The sequence below is a fragment of the Lygodium microphyllum genome, chromosome 29, assembly GCF_053477565.2.
Source record: "Lygodium microphyllum isolate KBCC chromosome 29, Lygodium_microphyllum_v1.1.10, whole genome shotgun sequence".
In the NCBI taxonomy this organism is placed as follows: Eukaryota; Viridiplantae; Streptophyta; class Polypodiopsida; order Schizaeales; family Lygodiaceae; genus Lygodium; species Lygodium microphyllum.
This window is the reverse complement of record NC_141163.1, coordinates 18,810,320-18,830,623: the sequence shown is the minus strand read 5'-3', so window position 1 is coordinate 18,830,623 and position 20,304 is coordinate 18,810,320.

The following is a 20,304-nucleotide window of genomic DNA, read 5'->3' as shown; positions in this document are numbered from 1 at the left end:
TACCGTGGGTTGAATCAATCAACAGTCAAGAATAAGTATCCTATTCCTAGAATAGATGGGCTTCTTGATCGCCTTCAAGGTGCAAAGATCTTCTCCAAAATTGATCTCGGGTCAGGTTACTATCAAATCAGGATCAAGGATGAGGATATTCCAAAAACGGCCTTCAATACAAGATATGGGCACTTTGAACTCTTTGTTATATCATTCGGGCTTATAAATGCACCTGCCACCTTCAATAGATTAATGCAGGATATTTTTAGACCATATCTTGATGACTTCGTGCTTGTCTTCTTCGATGACATTTTAGTCTATTCTAAACAGGAAGAAGATCATGAACCTCAACTACGGATTGTGTTGGAGACAATGAGGTCTCATAAGCTGTATGCAAAAATGAAGAGGTGTGCATTCTTCAAACGTCAGATTGAATATCTAGGATTCATAGTATCGTCAGAAGGAATATCAGTAGATCCAGCCAAAGTCAGAGACGTGCTTGAATGGGCCAATACCAGTATCTGTCAAAGAGATACGTAGTTTTCTTGGCTTGACAGGATGGTATAGGATCTTTATCAAAAACTATGCTTTGATTGCAGCACCTCTTACCGACTTATTAAGGAAGCAGACTTCTATTACATGGTCAACTCCCGAGCAAAGTAGCTTCGACCAATTGAAGCAATGTTTGGTATCAGCACCTATTCTGAAACTTCCCGACCTCAATAAGGAGTTCGAGGTAGTAACTGATGCCAGCATTCTTGCCTTGGGGTGTGTTCTTATGCAGGAAGGTCATCTAGTAGCATATTCTTCAAGGAAATTGAAGAGTCACGAAAATAATTATGCCACGCATGATCTAGAGTTATTAGCTGTCATCCATGCTCTAAAGCTTTGGAGACACTACCTGTTGGGTAACAAGTTTACTCTAGTAACCGATCATAAGAGCCTCAAATGGATTTTTACCCAAAACGAGCTCAACATGAGGCAACGTCGATGGATTGAAGTATTGGAGGAATATGATTTTAAGATCAAGTACTGACTTGGAAAGGAGAATGTAGTTGTTGATGCACTCAATCGCAAGGCATTCCTTAATTCTCTAATCTTGCAAAATCTATCAATAGCTAGATCTCTAGCTACAGAGGTGCCTATGCCAAACAACCTAATACTTGAGCTAGCTAGAGAGAAAGGATGCCATGATCTAGCCTATCAAAGGATGCTAAGGGAAGTCTCTATCAAGGACCAGGAACAAAAGTTAGAGGCTAAGTATCGTGAATTCTCTGTCAGTTGTGGACTTGTCTACTATAGGACGAGAGTATGTATACGAGCAAGCCAGTTATTTAAATAGAAGATATTGTGCGAAGCTCATGATTTCACTTTCTCGGGACATCAAAGCTGCGAAGGATAGACAGAAGGCATACACGGATTTGAAGTGTCAAGATAGAATATTTGAGGAAGGAGACATGGTCTTCATTCATGTATGCCCAAAGAAGAGTTCTCTATCCTTAGGAGATTGCAGGAAGCTAAGTCCAAGGTATTGTGAATGATACAAGATCCTCAAGTCCTTAAGACCTAATGTTTATAGACTGCAACTCCCTGAAAACCTAAAGGTTCATAATGTATTCCATAACAGTCTATTGAAGAATGAAGTATGTACCTAGCCCTAATCATGTACTTGATGACCAACAAATTGTAATGCCTAGTCAAGGAGTCCTTGAACTAAGGCCGGACAAGATTTTAGATGCTAGGGTGAGACAACTAAGATCCAAAACCTTGAGAGAATGCCTCGTCCAGTGGAAAGATTATCCCGAAGAGGATGCTACCTGGATGGATGAAAGCTCTCCCAATCTTCAATATCCCCAGTTTACCTCGAGATGAGGACATCTCGATTCTTCTGAGGGGGAGAGAATGTAATATTTCCGCACACTGCGAACCGTAAATATTGACTTCCCGCATGCCGTGTAAATCCTGTGCAAGGGTATCACCTACATCGTATTATTGGTAGCTTAATCCATACCGTGCATGCTCAAAAATGAGGCCGCCACATTGTAAATACGAGGCTGAGGTTGAAGACCGTAAAAAGCCACGAGGGAACACCCTTTTTGAAGGGGAAATTTGGAGATTTTTAGGCAAATTTTTCTAATTATTATCCCTTCCCCCAGCCGATGCATGGCTGGAGGAGAGGGAGTGTGGGGAGGAATGGCCAAGGAGGAGTGGGACGGATATGCATGAGGAGGAGTCCTCCACGTGTGTGGAGGCCCTCTTTCCCAAGGCCTATAAGAACCCCCTCTTGGGGGGGGGGGGGGGGGGGGGGAAAGCAGGACATGGCGGCAGAAGGCTGTTGAGAGGAGATGGCGGCAGAAGACGGACGTGAAGGGAGGGCGGCAGAAGGCTGTCGTGTGAGGGAGGTGCCGGACGTGAAGGTGCCGGATGTGCTGGAGGTGTTGGAAGAAGCCGCCGTCGCCGTGCTGGAGGAGGTCGCCAGGCTGTCGTATGAGGGAGGTGGTCGTGTGAAGGAAGGGAAGGCGGCAGAAGGCTGTCGTGTGGAAGGTGGCCGTGGAGAAGGGGTCGCCATGCAGAGGAAAGCCGCCGTGCAATCCGCCCAGTCCGCCATAGCCGTCGTGAAGCCGTCCGGCCACTTCAATCCGCCGCTGGATCACGAACCCTCCCCTCTCCCGACGTGGACGTGTTGCCAGAAGCTCTTAGAAGCTTCTCTAGGAAGCTTCTAAGGGGGCTTCTCAAAGCCCCCTTCCCGTGGAGTCCCTTTATAAGCCCAATTTTTACCCCGGGATTCAATCCCCCTTTCCCAATGCATTCCCACACAGCCCATATTAGCCCGGTGTAAGTCCCCCCTTCTCGTGGATTCCCAACACAAGTCCCTTCCCACCGATCACCCATAAGCCTTCTAGGCTCAGATTTAGAGCCCCGTCCCACTAGATCCTCCAAAAGCCCAATTTTTCCCCTCGGGTTTCGAAGAGGAAGCCTATAAGGCCTTCCTACCAAATTTTTCCATAAGCCCTCTAGGCCCCAGGTCTTGTAGAGAAGAACAGGGGTCCTTAAACACCTTTCCACAATATCTTTAACCCTCGGAATTTTGAAGAGTAAAAGAGGAAGCCTATAAAGGCCCTTCCCACCAATCACCCACAAGGCCGGTCCTAGGATTTTAGGGAAGGAGAAGAAGAACCCTAAAGCCTCCATTCTTGCAAGGTCCATTTCCACAAACCAAGCTCCATCCCCGCAAGGCCTTCCATAAGGCCAAATTCCGCAAGCCGGTATTCTCAAGGATCCACATTTCGGAAGGGATCTCCTGCGTACCAGGGAGAAAAGGCCAAGATCTTGAGACTGCATACCAAGGCGAGTATATCTATAGGCCGCGAAGGCAATCCGGAAGCCAAAATCACGCCTACAATGGGCCCTAAAAAGTCACAAGACGCGCCTGCGGGAGGATCTTCTCCTAGTATTTACGTGGACATTTCCCGGAGCCCACAAGTCCAGGTTTGATCTATTTGGATTCCACACAGAAGTATTGAATTAATCACGATAACTTCATGGATTAGGAAGCACTCATGCATGTCAAATGCAACTAGTCAAGTTAAATGCAATTGGAAAAATGAATTGGCTATTTGAACATTTATTAGAAATAGCTTAAGATATGAAAATTGATCGTCGGTACGTTCAATGGAGTTAATAAAAAGAGCATAAGGTGTCTATGCATTTGCAGGACCTTATTAGTAAGTTTCCTTTTGTGTATTCAAAAGTGACGAGCCTAGGACAACTGTTGCCTCATTACAAGGTTGAAATTATTGAGGTACACCTTTTTACTAGGCATGGAAAGATTAATGGCATGTCCCATTTTTAGATAAATCTTCCTTGTAATGATTCATGAGGAAAAGTTAACACCCATAAGATGTCATTCGAAAAGGAATGGAAGGGCATGAAAATGATCTATGGACTTGCAAGTCGCATGATTATTTGATGTAAGTCCTAGTAGGACCTAGGAAAGTTAGTGTCCAGATTATCAGGCATTTTTACCTTACCAAGGAAAGATAGGGTTATTGTGAACCATGTGATGCGTAGAAGCAGTAAATCGCATGTTTACGCGTATTGGTGTAGTTGTAACTATTGTTCTCCATTAGATTTAGTTTATTACCTTTAGAAGGTTCATCCTTGTCGCAATACAAGTATATTGAGTTGTCTAAGTAACCTAAAACACAAGGGATTCATATGGGCATGGCTCAGTCGATATGATAGGTATCCCAAGTGCCAAGTGCAATAAGAATTCGACCTAGTTTTACACTTGTTGCCAAGTCTAAACCCGCAAACCCAAAGATCTTACACACGTTCACGAAATGTCGAATCAATTGGATGTTCATGCATAAAATGATCTAAGGTTTTATCCTAAGGATCATTCGTTCTAATGATGAAACTCCGACGGAGTTGCAAATTTCTAGGACCATGGGCCAACATTATTAGGAATGGGTTGGAGGATACCCTAAACCCTACTACTCGGCTAGAGGTAATTCCGTGGCCAGAGGACGCCATTCAATGGGTGGAATGATCCCGTGGAATGATGCAACACATGTGCAAAAAGGTTGCAACATCGTATAGACTTGAGATTTGTCCACAAGAGAGTTTTGTCATCTCTCGAAATGAGGTTGGCAAGTTATTGAAAGAATTTAACTTACAAGAGGATGACATGCTCGCCAGGATTTGCTATTACCTAAAGTATTGGTAGGGTATGACCCTAACCCAAGAATGATAAGAATCTTGCCAAGTTGCAATTGATTCCGGATCGAATGCGGGTTGCATTCGGAGAAAAGGAGTCACTCCTTAACAGTTTGCCAGCTAAACGACCACTGGAAATTGATTGTGCTTGTAACAGTTTAGAAAGCACTGTTTGCATTGTTTGCTCAATGAACTAAAGGATGAAAATATATCTAAAGCTTCAGGTTGAAGCCTGAAGGGAGAGGCAGCTTAAGTTACCCCCGACTGCCTGCCTGACCCTAACCAAGGGGGTTGTTAACCGCGCCGGGAACGTGGACTGAACCCGCCGCGAGAGGTCTCTCCGTTGAGTTCTACTTGGAGCAGGAGGACGCTTGGGTGCCAGGGGGGGCTCTGGCCGTAAATCCCTTGCCTTCCGGGTCCTGAACAAGAGGCTAACGTGACTCGGGATTGGATCTCGAGGCCTGCATACTAGTCTACGGGCGGAAGCTTGGATTAGTGATCCCTGGTGGATTAGTGGATAGCCTTCGGGCAGATTATGAATACGCCTACGGGCGGGAACTCCTTGTATTTCAAAGATAAAAGGATAAAATGATAATAAAGAAGTTGTTTGGCATTGTTTTCTTTATGTCCTGTGATAAGATTACGTGAAGGAACCAGTGCATAACAGGGTTAATCAAAGAAGCTGTTTGTATATGTCAAACTAATGCGATAGGTAATTACATAACTAAAACAAACCGAGGAAAGTGCAGAGGATGGACCATGGGTCCGTCCTATGGATGGGTGGTCCCGGTTAGCCTGGAACTTTTCTCAAAGTCTTCGACGAACAGAGGTTGACCGTCATCTCCGGAACAAGTAACGAGAACGATGACTTAGAATTAACTATTACCCGATTCATGCTGTTTTAGGGGAACGGAATGGGACTATGCCTTATGGCAGAGAGGTCGAGCCTTGCTTCCCTCTCGTTTCCCATTCTCCTTGAACCAAGTGCAGCATGAATCCGCTTCAGACCAAGCGTTTCTGCGTAAAGTAGATCGATCAGGTCTGACGCTAGTCGCTGTTAGTAAATGACCAAACAGGAAAACCCAAATTCAGGTCGATCCTAAGTGGGAACGGCCAGGATACTTCCGCTACGTGGCAGACGCGGGAAGACCTAGATCGCAAGTCCCGTAACATTCCATGGGAGTGCCGGGCGGAGCTTTCTAGACATCCTTCTCGATGGACTGCTAAGACGTGTCCGGGATGATTCTAGTGGACACGTTACATTAAGTAAGGACAATGGTACATTCCTGGACACGCTTATTTGGTACCTTGAGTGACGTTTGTGCGAAATGTCTAAATGTTGAGCGACGCATCGAGGGGCCAATCCCCGAGGTGTAGGAGAGTCGCAGAGGGTTGAAGGCATTCAGCCGTAGGAGGAACTCCATGTGTATGTGATTCGAGCCTTTTGGCTATGTGAAAGGGACTCCCTCTGAGGAGTAATATTGGGTTAGGATCAGTTGGAATACAACGTATTACAAACGCAATGTTTAGGAAGGCAGAGATTTTGATAGACGCTCCTGGCCGCGAGGCCGAGGGGGTTGTCTTGTGCGTAGTGGCGAGGCCTGGCTAGTGCGTGAGCCAGTGCCAGCCCGTTTTTAGGTCCATCACTAAGTTCGCGGTGTTCATGTAAGAGGACTAGTGTTGCTTTCATTTTTCTGTTTTGGGAGCAAGTCTCTATAGGTAGCACATCCAGAAAGTGCAAGAGTGCATTGTCTCATATTGAGAAGTCCTTCGCGGTGTAGCAAGAGGGCAGTATATGCTACGGGAGATGGCTTTAGCCCTTAGTTTCCCTGTTTTTTTTATTTGAGGCCATTTCAGGGCCTATTTTGGAGGCGGAAGTTTTCTGCAAGCACTAAGGAAAAGGCCCTTTTTTTGCTGTGCGACCACTGTTCTACAGGTCGGTGAAAATTTACTCTAGAAATTGCATCATATGCCTGTGCGCAGAGACATTGGGAGTTACAAAATCATCCTTGTTGCATGTTGATGCAAAATCATCACTAGGAAGTGACTGTGTGGTCAAATACCACTTTCGTCAATTTTGCAGATTTGCCCTTGTGAGGCTAAAGCTTTGTTTTTTGCAGTGACAGAATTCTTTGCAGTGTTCTGTAATGGCATCTGATTCTCTTTCACAGATTGTCACTGAAAAGCTTGACAAGAACAACTTCCAAGCATGGAAGTTTAGAATGATGAATTTCCTTATGGGAAAAGGATGTTGGGAATTCGTTGCAAGAAATGAAGAAGAACCAGTTCTTCCTGATGTTCTAAATCAATAGCAAATGCAGGCATTTAAAGGATGGCATGAGAGAGCCAGAAAAGTTATGTAGTGGCTGTCTATCAGTATTTCAGACTCTATGATTGTGGATATTCAAGATACAAGTATGCCAAAGGAGGCATGGGATACTTTGTCAAAAATGTATAGCACAAATATGCAAGCCAGGAAAATGCAGCTCAAGCAAGAGTTGCACAATGTGCAAAGAGACAGTATGAGCATCAATGACTACCACATGAAGGTGAAGAAGATTGCAGATGCACTTGCTTCCATTGGGTCACCAATGGAAGATGATGATTTAGTTTCTCTGACCTTGAATGGTCTAGGAAAGGATTATGCACAATTCCGAACATCCATTTCTATCCATGAAAGATTTCCTGATTTTGAGGAGTTGATTGCTCTTCTAATTTCTGAGGAGCAGAGAAATGGTGGTGCATCTTCTTCAGGAGGAACTTCAAAGAAAGCTGTCTTCTACTCAAATGCTGGAAGAGGTAGAGGCAGAGGTAGAGGAGGCCGATCTGGAGGCCGTGGTAGAAATCAGAATATGTAGCAAACTCAAGAAAACCAGTCCTATGGAGGAGGACGTGGTAACTCTAGAGGCAGGGGGAGCCAAAGAGGTCATGGTGGATGGCAAAGAGGCCAAAATGCAAACAGCAATGTTGAATGCTACTACTGTGGTAAAATGGGTCATATGGCTAAAGACTGCTATAAAAAGCAGAATGACATCATGAACGGAAAATTGCAACAAGGGAATTATACATCTTCTAGTAAACAGGGTGATGATAGAAATGAGCATTTGTTTATGGTGCAGCACATGACCAATTCTATGACAAGTGTAGAAGAAAGCAGCGATGTGTGGTATGTTCACTCAGGTGCATCAAACCACATGATAGGTCATGCAGAATGGATGCAGGATGCAAGGAAAATGGAAAAACCAAGATTTGTGGAGACTGGTGATGATACTACACATCCTATTGTGCAGATTGGAAAAATTACTTTGTTTATGCAAGATGGGAAAAAGAAATACATGTCGGATGTATTTCATGTCCTGAATATCACTAAGAACCTAGTTTTACTAGGTCTTATTGATCTAGTATATGTCAGCATTAGGATCAGGTAGCTGACATATTCACGAAGGCATTGGGCGTAGAGAAGCTGTGCAAGTTCAGAGACCTGCTTGATGTGCAGGAATTGGGATTGAGCTCGATGGGGAGTGTTGAGATATCAAGATCCACTCGTGATATGCCAGGGTGACCGTTGTGCATTTATGTCATCGACTTGTCAGTTTTGCAGATGCGGTTGGTACACCGCCCATGAATAATAGCTAGATGACAGCTATCCTTATCTACTCTAGTTCATGGCTCAGGTAGTATGCCACCTTAGTTAGTTGAGTTTGGTTTGAGATCCATATATAGGGTTATTCTATTTCTACGTACTTGAGTTCTTTTTGGCTTACACAAACTAAGAAGAGGAAAACTGTTTTCAGCCTCTACCTTTGTGTGTATTCCCCCATTGTGCAAGCAAGAAAGCTACAAGTGAGACTCCTTCCTTCTCTCCCACAATCTTGACAATAGAACAAGTACGATGCTTTGATGAGTTTCAATTGGAGATCATTGATGATCAGGTGATCGCATACTTTGAGGGAACAGTAAGAAAAGTGTGTATCCATCGTGCCTTACATTCACAAACCAATTGAATATCATATACAAAAACATTAGGTGTGCCCATAAAATTTATACACAAAGGTGATGCCTCATCCCAAGGAGGAATGCACCTATTGCAACCAATTACAAGAGTTCATGGGCGTGCGATGGATGCACTGCCTAAGCCAATCCACCAGTTGGAAGGCACGACTCGGTCTACACCCTCAATACTAGAGGACACAATAAGCCTTTTGAACCTTCCTCCAACCTTGGAGCTTGAGATGGAGGCAATGATCGATGCATAGTTTTCCATGATGGATGCCGAGTCATCAAATCCACTGAGAGGAAGCCATACCATTATATGATGGGTACCGAGTATCTCACCTGAAGACATTTCTTATGCTCCTAAGTGTGTAGCCAAAATACACGTGGAGTGATGCAAGTGTGGCTGAGTTGTTTAGGTACATTCTACGTACGCTCAGTTGATCTTTTTGATTCCATTATAAAAAACATGTGCCTTTTCAAGGTATTTTATGTTTTTTTAAAGGTTTCTAAAGTATCATATATTTCCACCTAAAAATATGATGTTGAGTCTTGTGATGATGTGCGACATGTTTTACAAAAGCTTGTGGCATGGACTACAATAGCATTTATGCATGTGTCAACAAGTGCATGCTATTTCAAGGAGACTGTAGGACTATGGAGACATATCCAAAGTGTGGTGCTCACAAGTATTGACAGGACTTGCAAGGGCAAACCATCCGATGATGATATTCTTAAACACTTTCCACTTATATCATGTATACATCACATGTTTTGTACGTTGGGCATGGCAAGCTTGACAACATGGCATGTGTAGAATAGATCCACAGATGGAGTCCAATGAATATCGGTAGATTCACGTGCATGGAGCCACATTGACTCCACTTTTCTAGGCTTTGCATGAGAGCCAAGGAATCTTTGGCTCCCATTTGGTCTCCAACTTCTTACAATGTGTAGCATGTAGTCCTTGTTAACTACAACATCCCGCCATGGCTTTCTACTAAGAAAGAACATATGATCCTTAGCTTGCTCATTCCTGGGTGCTACAAAGTCAAGAATATAGACATCTATCTCCGTCCATTAGTTGATGAGCTCAAGATTTTGTGGGAGAGGAGGGGGTCATCGTGGAAGATATGAGTAAGCGCAATGGTCAACAGTCCTCCAATATACAAGACATTCTCATGTGGACCATGCATGACTTTTCAAGATTGAGGGATTGCTCAAGTAAGTAGGCTTCTATTCTTGTTGGTGATATCTAGCATAGCTCGTTCAAGTTACCTTAGGTTATCATGCATGTCCATTGTGTGGGCCATTGTTAGACTCCTGAAGGTCACAAGCCATGAAGAAGATGGTACATCAAGGACACGCCACTTTCTTGCCACCAGAGGGTCATGAACTGAGGAAAGGTTTTCTTAGACGACCTCCAATACAAATCAATTCCCAAAGCTAGTACGAGTTGAGAATGGTCCACATAGAATCATATCCAAATGGAATGTGGCAGTTCTCAATTTTCCATGAGTTGTAGTATTGGACCCACTTACAAATCAACCACATCACAAGAAAGAGAGACATTGCAAGGGCATGAATGGATTTGAAGGAGATAGGCAAGATGGAGGTACTTTGGCCACAATCGGCACTATTGTTCACTTGCAACTATCTCTCGCTCCTTGGGTTTTGTCCACTAAAGAAGAGCACATTGTGAAGCAAATTATCAAGTCTATCTGCACATGAGAGTCGACGATGAGCCACGGATCCAAACGCCATTATAGATGAGATGGAGCAATTTGGAAACTTGCAAAGTGTTATCTCAGTGGATTACCATAGCTTCTCCATGATCATATTTGATGTATAGTGGTTCAAAGTGGTATTGGAAGGAGCTGGGGCCACCGTTCGACGAGGTCCATCTGGATTTTTGGAAAAATATTTTGGAAAAAGATAGACAAATCTGCATGACATGTTTGTCTTACCAACCCATTGTGAATAGGTGTGTGATGTTTTTTTTCTGTTTCATGGCATAGAATAGTCACAAATGTTGAATCACTCTTATATGTGATTTTGAATAGGTAATTTTCTATCTAAATCCTCAACAACCTCAATGGTGGTATGTTGTGCCATTAGCTCCTCGGAGTACAAGAGTGTATGATGAAAGCAATATTCCTAGTGTAGATTAGGAGAGTATGCAAGTGGAGGGGACGATATTGCAGAGGGTGGAGGTTGGTGGAGGTTGAAGAGCTCTTGGAGCGTGTAGAGGAGATAGATTCAGGTAATGATAACGAAAATATAGGATACCAGGAATTCTTTGAGAACGAAGTGGACTCCTCCTTCTGTGGTAACCTATCTATAGACCTTCTAGTGTACGCAAAGTTGTGCTGCTAGCAGGTTACATGGGACCATAGGCTAGGTCATACTTGTTGCATCCACCTATTCAATTTGTTGATGAATCACTTTTAAGGGTACTTTAGAATATAAATTTTAAGTAGCATTATTTCTTTAAGAGTTATATTACCGTGTTTTACTTCAATACTTATATCGATTATGCTAACATCATTTTTTGTTTGTCCATGTTACCTTTGATGATATTTGGAGAGCAGGATGAGACGAGGGATGAGCAACAAGGATTTGCAAGAGATATTCATACATATGTCTCTAGATCAGATGGCCCGATTTAGAGATATGGCGGACCACCTCTCTCAACAAACACCATCAACCATTCTGTGAGATCTACTTCGACACGCTCTGATGCTTCAATTTTCGCAGCAGACAAGGTCGATACTCTAGATTAGGCCTTTGTAATATTCCGCGTTATGAAAATAAATGGGACTTATAGATTTTCTTTTTTTTTCCCCCCCTTATCCCTCCAGCCGACTAACGAGTTGGAGGGGGAGGGGAATAGAAGGAGCTACTAAGCTCCTTGGTGGAGCCTTTGGAGGGAGGGAGGACATGCGTGTCGACACGCAAGAAGAGAAGATCCCCCTCCCTCCACTATTTAAACGAGGGGAGGGGGCCGTTGAAAAAAAGGGGGGGCTGAGCCGTGTGAGAAGAGAGGAGACAACGTCAGACCAGGGATTGCCGCCATCAACCGTTGGATGCCGCCGTCTGCGGCAACCCTTCCGCCGCCTAAAGGCCGCACGCCATATTAATCCACCTTCTAGCCTTCATCGCATGGGGGACTGCATTCCCCCCCCCCCCCCCCCCCCGCCCCCCCCCCCCCCTCCCCCCCCACGTGGCCCTTCTAGGAAGCTCCTTGGAAGGTTCCAAGGTGGGCTTCTTAAGCCCTTGTTTCCCTCTTCCCCCTCCCGGGGTTTTAAATCCCCCCCCCCTAAGCCCCCTTGTTCTCCCCCCTCCCGGGTTTTAAATCCCCCCCCTAAGCCCCCTTGTTCTTCCCCCTCCCGGGGTTTTAAATCCCCCCCCCCCAAGCCCCCTTGTTCTTCCCCCCTCCCGGGTTTTAAATCCCCCCCCCCTAAGCCCCCTTGTTCTCCCCCCTCCCAGGTTTTAAATCCCCCCCTAAGCACCCTTGTTCTTCCCCCTCCTAGGGTTTTAAATCCCCCCCCCCTAAGCCCCTTTGTTCTCCCCCCTCCCGGGTTTTAAATCCCCCACCTAAGCACCCTTGTTCTTCCCCCTCCCGGGTTTTAAATCCCCCCCTAAGCACCCTTGTTCTTCCCCTTCCCGGTTTTAATTTCCCCCCTAAGCCCTTCTTTTCTTTTTTCTTTCCCCCTCTTGGCTCTTTAGACTATTCAAGTCATACCCATAGGCCTACTTTGTCCTTAGGCTACCTTGCGGACTTCCATTCTCTTGCATTAATTCCTTCACTCACTTTTTTTTATCTTTTTGTGCAAGTGCTCTCTTAGTTGAGCTTTGTGTTCTTAGTTTTATCAAACAAGCCGGTGTCCACATACTCCCATGTCCTAAAAATTCAATTCATCATCATGGCCTCGTATGGTATCTCGTAAGGAAGAAATAGCCGTGAGATAGAAGATAGGGAGGAAAGTAGAGGGAGTGAAAAGAGGGAGTGAAGGAGGAAGAGTGGGAAAAAGGTAAAAGAAAAGGAAGGAGAAGACGGTGGAATTCCAAGAAGAAAAAGAAAAAGGCTATCTCACATTCGAACTACGATGCCATTGAAGAAAGTCCAAGGTGTAGCTGCGGGAGGGTCATCTCCCGGTATCCATGTGGATATCTCACCTCAAAGCCAGGTTTTTTTCTTCTTGGTGTTAATTCGGTTTTAAGTCGATCATGCAAAGAAAAATTGTTAAGGATAGGATATATTTGTTCGAGTTATTTTTAACGAAGGAGTTTGCTTATGAATGACAATGTATACAACTTAGCTTTCTTCAAATTGCATCAAGCATTATAAAATTACAAGCAAGATTAACCATTTACTATAGTAATATATTCCCAAAGTGTAGAAATTATATCTTGCACCATTAGTCTTATTCCTTTTGCAACGATTCATGGTAAATAGCTAAATTCAAGGAAGGTTTCTTTCGATGCTCAAATTACTAGGGAGTTATATTTGCTAGTTGCACATCTTAGCAAGGAAATTGTTATTATTTGGCATGAGTTCATCTTTAAAGATAACGAAAGTTAAATGTTAGGAATTAACAAGTATAAAAATTAGATATACGAATTCATTTGGAAAGAAAATGTAAAAGGGGACTACTGGATGACACTCTATTAACTTCTTTTTTTTCCCTGCTATTTGAGGACTTGGGACTAATAAAGTGTGTATACACCAATTTCTCAGCTAGGCCTTTTTGTCCCAAGGAGTATTGTCGCTCTTTGTATCATCTTGGCATTATGCTATATGCCAAATTAAACTGTATTGATTGGGAAAGTTAATTGTCACAAGGATAGTAAAACTGTGACAAGACGAGTAAGATTACCTTCCAAAAGATAACTGAACCAATCTAAACATAGAAACATTCATACCCTAAACACTTGACTACTTTCCTTACCGTAGGGACAATAAATTCATAAAGATAGAAACTAGGGTTTGTCCCTAAGCTTCTTAAATAAAGAAACCCTAGGCCTAACATACGTCAGCTTAAAGAATCTAAACAGATTATTCCATCGCAGGACTTGTGCAATATGTATGAAATCATTTATTCTTGTGATTGATTCACAAGGAAAAAGGGTGAAAATCCTCATCAAGGACAGCAGAACCCTACGCAAGTTATCTTGCAAAAAGACGTATTTTTGGATATCCTTCTAAATAAGGAAAGTTGTGAACCAGAAACTAGCATATCTAAGGCACTTTAGGAATTAACCAAATTGGGTATGCCCTACACCAGAATGTAAGAGATCTTGCCAAGTTACAAGATACCTTGCGAACGAGTGCTGATACACTCAAAAAGGAAAGAACACTTCCTTAGCAGTTTGCCAAACAACTCGGTTGATTAACGGAAATGTTTGTCTTGCTAGAGATTTTAGAGCTCTGTTGGAATTATGAATTACAAATTAAATGAGTACCTATAAGGGAGAGGCAGCTTTAGTTACCCCCGACTGCCTGCCTGACCCTAACCAAGGGGGTTGTTGACCACGCCAGGAACGTGGACCGAACCCGCCGCGAGAGGTCTTTCCGTTAAGCTCTACTTGGAGTAGGAGGATGCTTGGGTGCCAGGGGGGGCTCTGGCCATAAATCCCTCGCCTTCCAGGTCCTGCACAAGAGGCTAACGTGACTCGGGATTGGATCTCGAGGCCTGCATACTAGTTGACGGGGGCGGAAGCTTGGAATAGTGATCCCTGGAGATTACTGATTGGCCTTCGGGCAGATTATGGAAAAACCTACGGGCAGAACTCCTTGTATTTCAAAGATAAAATGATGAAATGTTAAAAGAACTTGCTTGATGTTGTTTTTCTATGTCTCGTGATAAGATTACGTGAAGGAGCTAGTGCTTAACAAGGTTAATTAAAGAAGCTGATTGTTATATGTCAAATTAATGTGTTAGATAATTACATAACTAAAACAAACCGAGGAAAGTGTGGAGGATGGGCCATGGGTCCGTCCTACGGTTGGGTGGTCCCAGTTAGTTGGGAACTTTTCTCAAAAATCTCGAAGAACAGCAGAATGATCATCATCATAAAAAAGAATAACGAGAACGATGACCTAGAGTTACGTCTTACCCGATTTACGCTGTTTTAGGGGAATGGAATGGGACTATGCCTTATGGCAGAGAGGTTGAGCTTTGCATCCCTCTCGTTTCCCATTCTCCTTGAACCAAGTGCAGCGTGAATCTGCTTCGGACCTGGCGTTTCTGCGTAAAGTAGTTCGCTCGGGTCTGACGCTAGTTGCTGTTAGCTAATGACCCCTTTAGGGAAACCCTAATTCTGATCGATCCTAAGTGGGAATTGCCAGGATACTTCCACTACGTGGCAGACGCGAGAAGAACTAGATTGCAAAACCCGTAACATTCCATGGGAGTGCCGGGCGGAGTTTTCTAGACATCCTTTCCGATGGACTACTAAGACGTGTCCTGGATGATATTAGGGGACACGTTACAGTTGGTATCAGAGCCGACCAACAACGAAATTGTTTTTATGAGATCTCAATAGAATGAAATAAAGAAATTGTTGCTGTCCAAACATTTCCTCATCTTCAATGCTGTCTTGTAGAACTATGAAGCGTGGAACAAGTTTTTGGTGTTTCAAGTCATGTTTATGACTGCAATGCATTCTCCGCTTTATAGACAAAGAATTGGGATGATGAACATCCTAGAGCAAATTTATAATCCATCACCTTTATACATTGAACGAAGATGGACGCGGTCTTCAGGAATCTACTACATAGCTGCCCACCGGTTCGCTTGTCTACAGACCAACCTAAAGAGGATCAAGTGGTTGGAAGACTTGAAAGTCGTGAAGCTATTCATTTTTGTGGAAGCTCACGTAAATTCAACTTTACATATTCAAAGTCGGAGGGTTGAAATGAACTCATATGTATATGAGGAAGTAACCCATGTAATCCCAGTCGACAGGATTAAAGTGTTGGGCCGCCATGAGAAGTATGGATTCCAACGAAAAGGGTATCCCGAACTTCCAATGAATTATCGATTCCTAAAGATCCATGACCCAAAACCCTACTATTACACAGTTCCTGTAGACAAATGCAATACAACGTTGTTCTCCCCAAACTGAACGTAATGATTGGAATATCATCACACGAGACGTTGTATAAGGACTTCTTTTATCAATATCTGGCTGTGCATCAGAGTTGTTAAAAAGTTAATGAGCTTCATTATTTACGAGATAGCTGATAAGCTAACGTCAATTATCATATAATAACGCTAAGAAAACTTGTATCCAGACAAAACCCCTGGTACAGGTTCCAAATTCGCCCCCTACATCAAGTACTGCTGTGACCCAAGAGAAGAAGTTCCTCCTCTAGCAGATAAAGCCACCCGAGTTTGACGGGAGAGGCAGATTTGTCCAGTCTGATGCTGAAATTTGGATTGAATCTATGGAGGATTACTTTGAAGCAGCTAGTACTGCACCTACCAATCAAGCCATGCTCGCCAAGTTAAAACTCACCGGCGAAGCTAAACTATGGTGGAAACAATGGTGCAGGGATCAAGGGACTTCAGAGGGGTCCGTTACCTGGGAGAAGTTAAAGAAAGCCGTGCAGGGGAGATATTTGCCACCTGCATATCGTACACAGAAAATGAATGAGTTCTACGAGCTAAAACACCTAGGACTCACTCTGGACGCATACTACTCTAAATTCGTCTCACTTTTAAAGTATGCGCCACAGATGGACATGACGCAGCAGGTGTCCAAATTTTGCGCAGGCTTAAATCCACCCGTAAATACCCATCTCGAATCTGTGTGTCCATCAGATCTTCAGGATGCACTCATTCGAGCGACACCTATAATTCAGGAGGTGCAAGCTAGACCAAGGGGTAATAAAACTTGGTCCTATAGTGACCCGAACAGAGGAGCATTCAGACCTCAAGTGAAGAGAGTTCAAGGTCACAATCAGGGACAAAGGAAGAAAGCAATGACAAATAACGTCAACAACTTTGTTCCTACTCAAAATAATGGCCGAAACCTCCATTGTTTCCACTGCAACGAACCCGATCACTTCAAGAGGCAATGTCCCAAGCTCAGCGGGGGACATCGTCAAACACCTTTCCAAGGTGCAGGCCGCGATCAAGGAGCCGCCACCCGTGGAAGAGGAAGAACTGCCTGCATTGCCAATAGGCAAAGATGCAAAGAAGAAGAAGAGGAAGATCCGACTATGGAAGCAGAATTCAAAAGAGCGACAGTCCATGCCGCTTTACACAAGAAAGGGCCGAATCGCCAATTCTCGGTGATTCAAACACCGTCGGACTATCAAGGTAAAGGGTTCAAAACCTTGATTGATTGTGGCAGTACACATTCCTTTATCTCACCAGCATGTGCAAAAAGATTAGGAATAGCCACAGTAGAAGCACCTACCCTACTTGTGGAATTGGCAAACGGTCATGAGGTAACTTGTACTAGGCAAACTGCTAAGGTGGAATTCTTTCTGGGAGGAAAGAAGACTTTAGTCAAATTCAAAGTCATGAATTTAGGTATCCATGAGTGTCTACTCGGGATGGATTGGCTTAAGCCTAATGACACCCACATTCATTGTGGAAAGGGTCAAGTTTCCTTTCGAAACTCTGAAAGGGAATTTGTCACAACTCAAGGTGAGGCAGGAGTGCCAAGAATCCAATTAGCCAAAGTCTCTCGGATCATAAAAGGAGTCAGAAAAGGATTACCCGTTTACCTAATCAAACTCAACAAGTTAGATCAAAAGCAAGAGTCTCATGAAGGACCTTCTTGGCTAAAGGAATACGCTGACGTATTCCCTAAGGAATTGATTGAACTTCCACCTCCAAGAGAAGTAGATCATGAAATTAGGCTAGTGCTTGGAGCTGCACCAATTGCAAAGAGACCTTATAGAATGTCCATACCAGAAGCAATTGAGTTGAAGGAACAGCTCAAGCAATTGTTGGATCAGGGTTACATCCGGCCTAGCAACTCACCGTGGGGAGCTCCAGTACTATTCCAGAAAAAGAAAGATGGGATACTTCGACTATGTATTGATTACCGAGGGTTGAATCAATCAACAGTTAAGAACAAGTATCCTATTCCTAGAATAGATGAGCTTCTTAATCGTCTTCAAGGTGCAAAGATTTTCTCCAAGATTGATCTCAGGTCAGGTTACTATCAAATAAGGATCAAGGAAGAAGATATTCCAAAAACGGCCTTCAATACAAGATATGGGCACTTTGAGTTCTTGGTTATGTCATTCGGGCTTACAAATGCACCTGCCACCTTTAATAGATTAATGCAGGATATTTTTAGACCATATCTTGATGATTTCGTGCTTGTCTTCTTTGATGACACTTTAGTCTATTCTAAACAGGAAGAAGATCATGAACCTCAACTTCAAATTGTCCTTGAGACAATGAGGGCCCATAAGTTGTATGCAAAAATGAAGAAGTGTGCATTCTTCAAGCGTCAGATTGAATATCTGGGATTCATAGTATCATCAGAAGGAATATCAGTAGACCCAGCCAAAGTCAGAGATGTGCTTGAATGGCCAATACCAGTATCCGTCAAAGAAATACGTAGCTTTCTTGGCTTGACAGGATGGTATAGGGTCTTTATCAAAAACTATGCTTTGATTGCAGCACCTCTTACAGACTTACTAAAGAAGTAGACTTCTATTGCATGGTCAACTTCCGAACAAAATAGCTTCGACAAATTGAAGCAAAGTTTGGTATCAGCACCTATTCTAAAACTTCTTGACCTCAATAAGGAGTTCGAGGTAGCAACTGATGCTAGCATTCTTGCCTTGGGGTGTGTACTTATGCAGGAAGGTCATCCAGTAGCATACTCTTCAAGGAAATTGAAGAGTCATGAAAAGAATTATGCCACACATGATCTGGAATTATTAGGTGTCATCCATGCTCTAAAGCTTTGGAGACACTACCTGTTGGATAACAAGTTTACTCTAGTAACCGATCATAAGAGTCTCAAATGGATTTTTACCCAGAACGAGCTCAACATGAGGCAACGTCGGTGGATTGAAGTATTGGAGGAATATGATTTTGAAATCAAGTACCGACCAGGGAAAGAGAATGTAGTTGCCGATGCACTCAGTCGCAAGGCATTCCTAAATTCCCTAATCTTGCATAATCCATCAACGGCTAGATCTCTGGCTACAAAGGTTTCTATGCCAAACAACCCTATACTTGAACTAGCTAGAGAGGAAGCATGCCATGATTTGACCTACCAAACAATGATAAAGGAAATATCTACCAAGGAGCAGAATCAGAAGTTGCAAGCTAAGTATCAGGAATTTTCCATTGATAATGGGCTTGTCTACTACAAAACAAGGCTGTGTATACCAACAAGCCAGTCACTTAAGCAGAAGATATTATGGGAAGCTCATGATTCTCCTTTCGCAGGACATCCTGGCTATGCAAAAACTCTTAATGCAGTTAGGAAGAGCTACCATTGGGAGAGGCTCAAAGGTGACGTTCTCAAGTATGTCACTGAATGTTTGTCTTGCCAACATATCAAGGCCGAACATGTCATGATGCCAGGGAAACTGCAACCGCTTGACATTCCCCAAATGAAATGGGAATTCATCAGTATGGATTTTTTTGTGGGCTTACCCCAAGTCCAAGGAGGATACAATTCCATTATGGTTGTGGTTGACATGCTTACCAAGGTTGCACACCTGATTCCAGTAAAGACAAACTATAAAGCCTCCAACATTGCAAGATTGTTTATCAAGGAGATATTCAAGCTACATGGGTTACCTAGAAGAATCATTAGTGATCGAGATTCTCTCTTCACATCACACTTCTGGAGAGCTATCTTTGAAGCTATTGGGACTCAACTCTGTTTTAGCACCGCCTACCATCCCCAAACAGATGGCCAAACAGAGCGAGTAAATCAAATCATTAAGGATATGCTTAGGGCATACTACTGTCGAGAGCCGAAGAGGTGGATTCAATACTTGCCATTAGTTGAATTTGCCTACAATGCTTCTTACCAGCAGAGCATTCAAATAACTCATTTCCAGGCATTGTATGGTCATGATTGTCAAAGTCCCCTAAACTTTTCTGATCCAACCCTAAGAGTTGAAGCTTCAAGTCAAATGTTGGAGGACATGGATGATCAAATAAGGTCAATAAGACAAGACATACAAGCAGCCAAGGATAGACAAAAGGCATATGCAGATTTGAAACATCAAGAAAGAGTCTTCAAAGAAGGAGACATGGTCTTCATTCGGGTACGCCCTAAAAAGAGTTCTCTATCCCTAGGAGAATGCAAGAAGCTAAGTCCAAGGTATTGTGGGCCGTATAAAATCCTCAAATGCCTAGGACCCAATGCTTATAGATTCCAACTCCCTGAGAACCTAAAGGTTCACAATGTATTCCATATCAGTCTATTGAAAAGATATGTACCCACTCCTAATCATGTACTTGATGACCAACAAATTGTAATGCCTAGTCAAGGAGTCCTTGAACTAAGGCCAGAAAGCATCTTAGATGTTAGGGAAAGACAGTTAAGATCTAGAACCTTAAGAGAATGCCTCGTCCAGTGGAAAGATTATTCCGAAGAGGA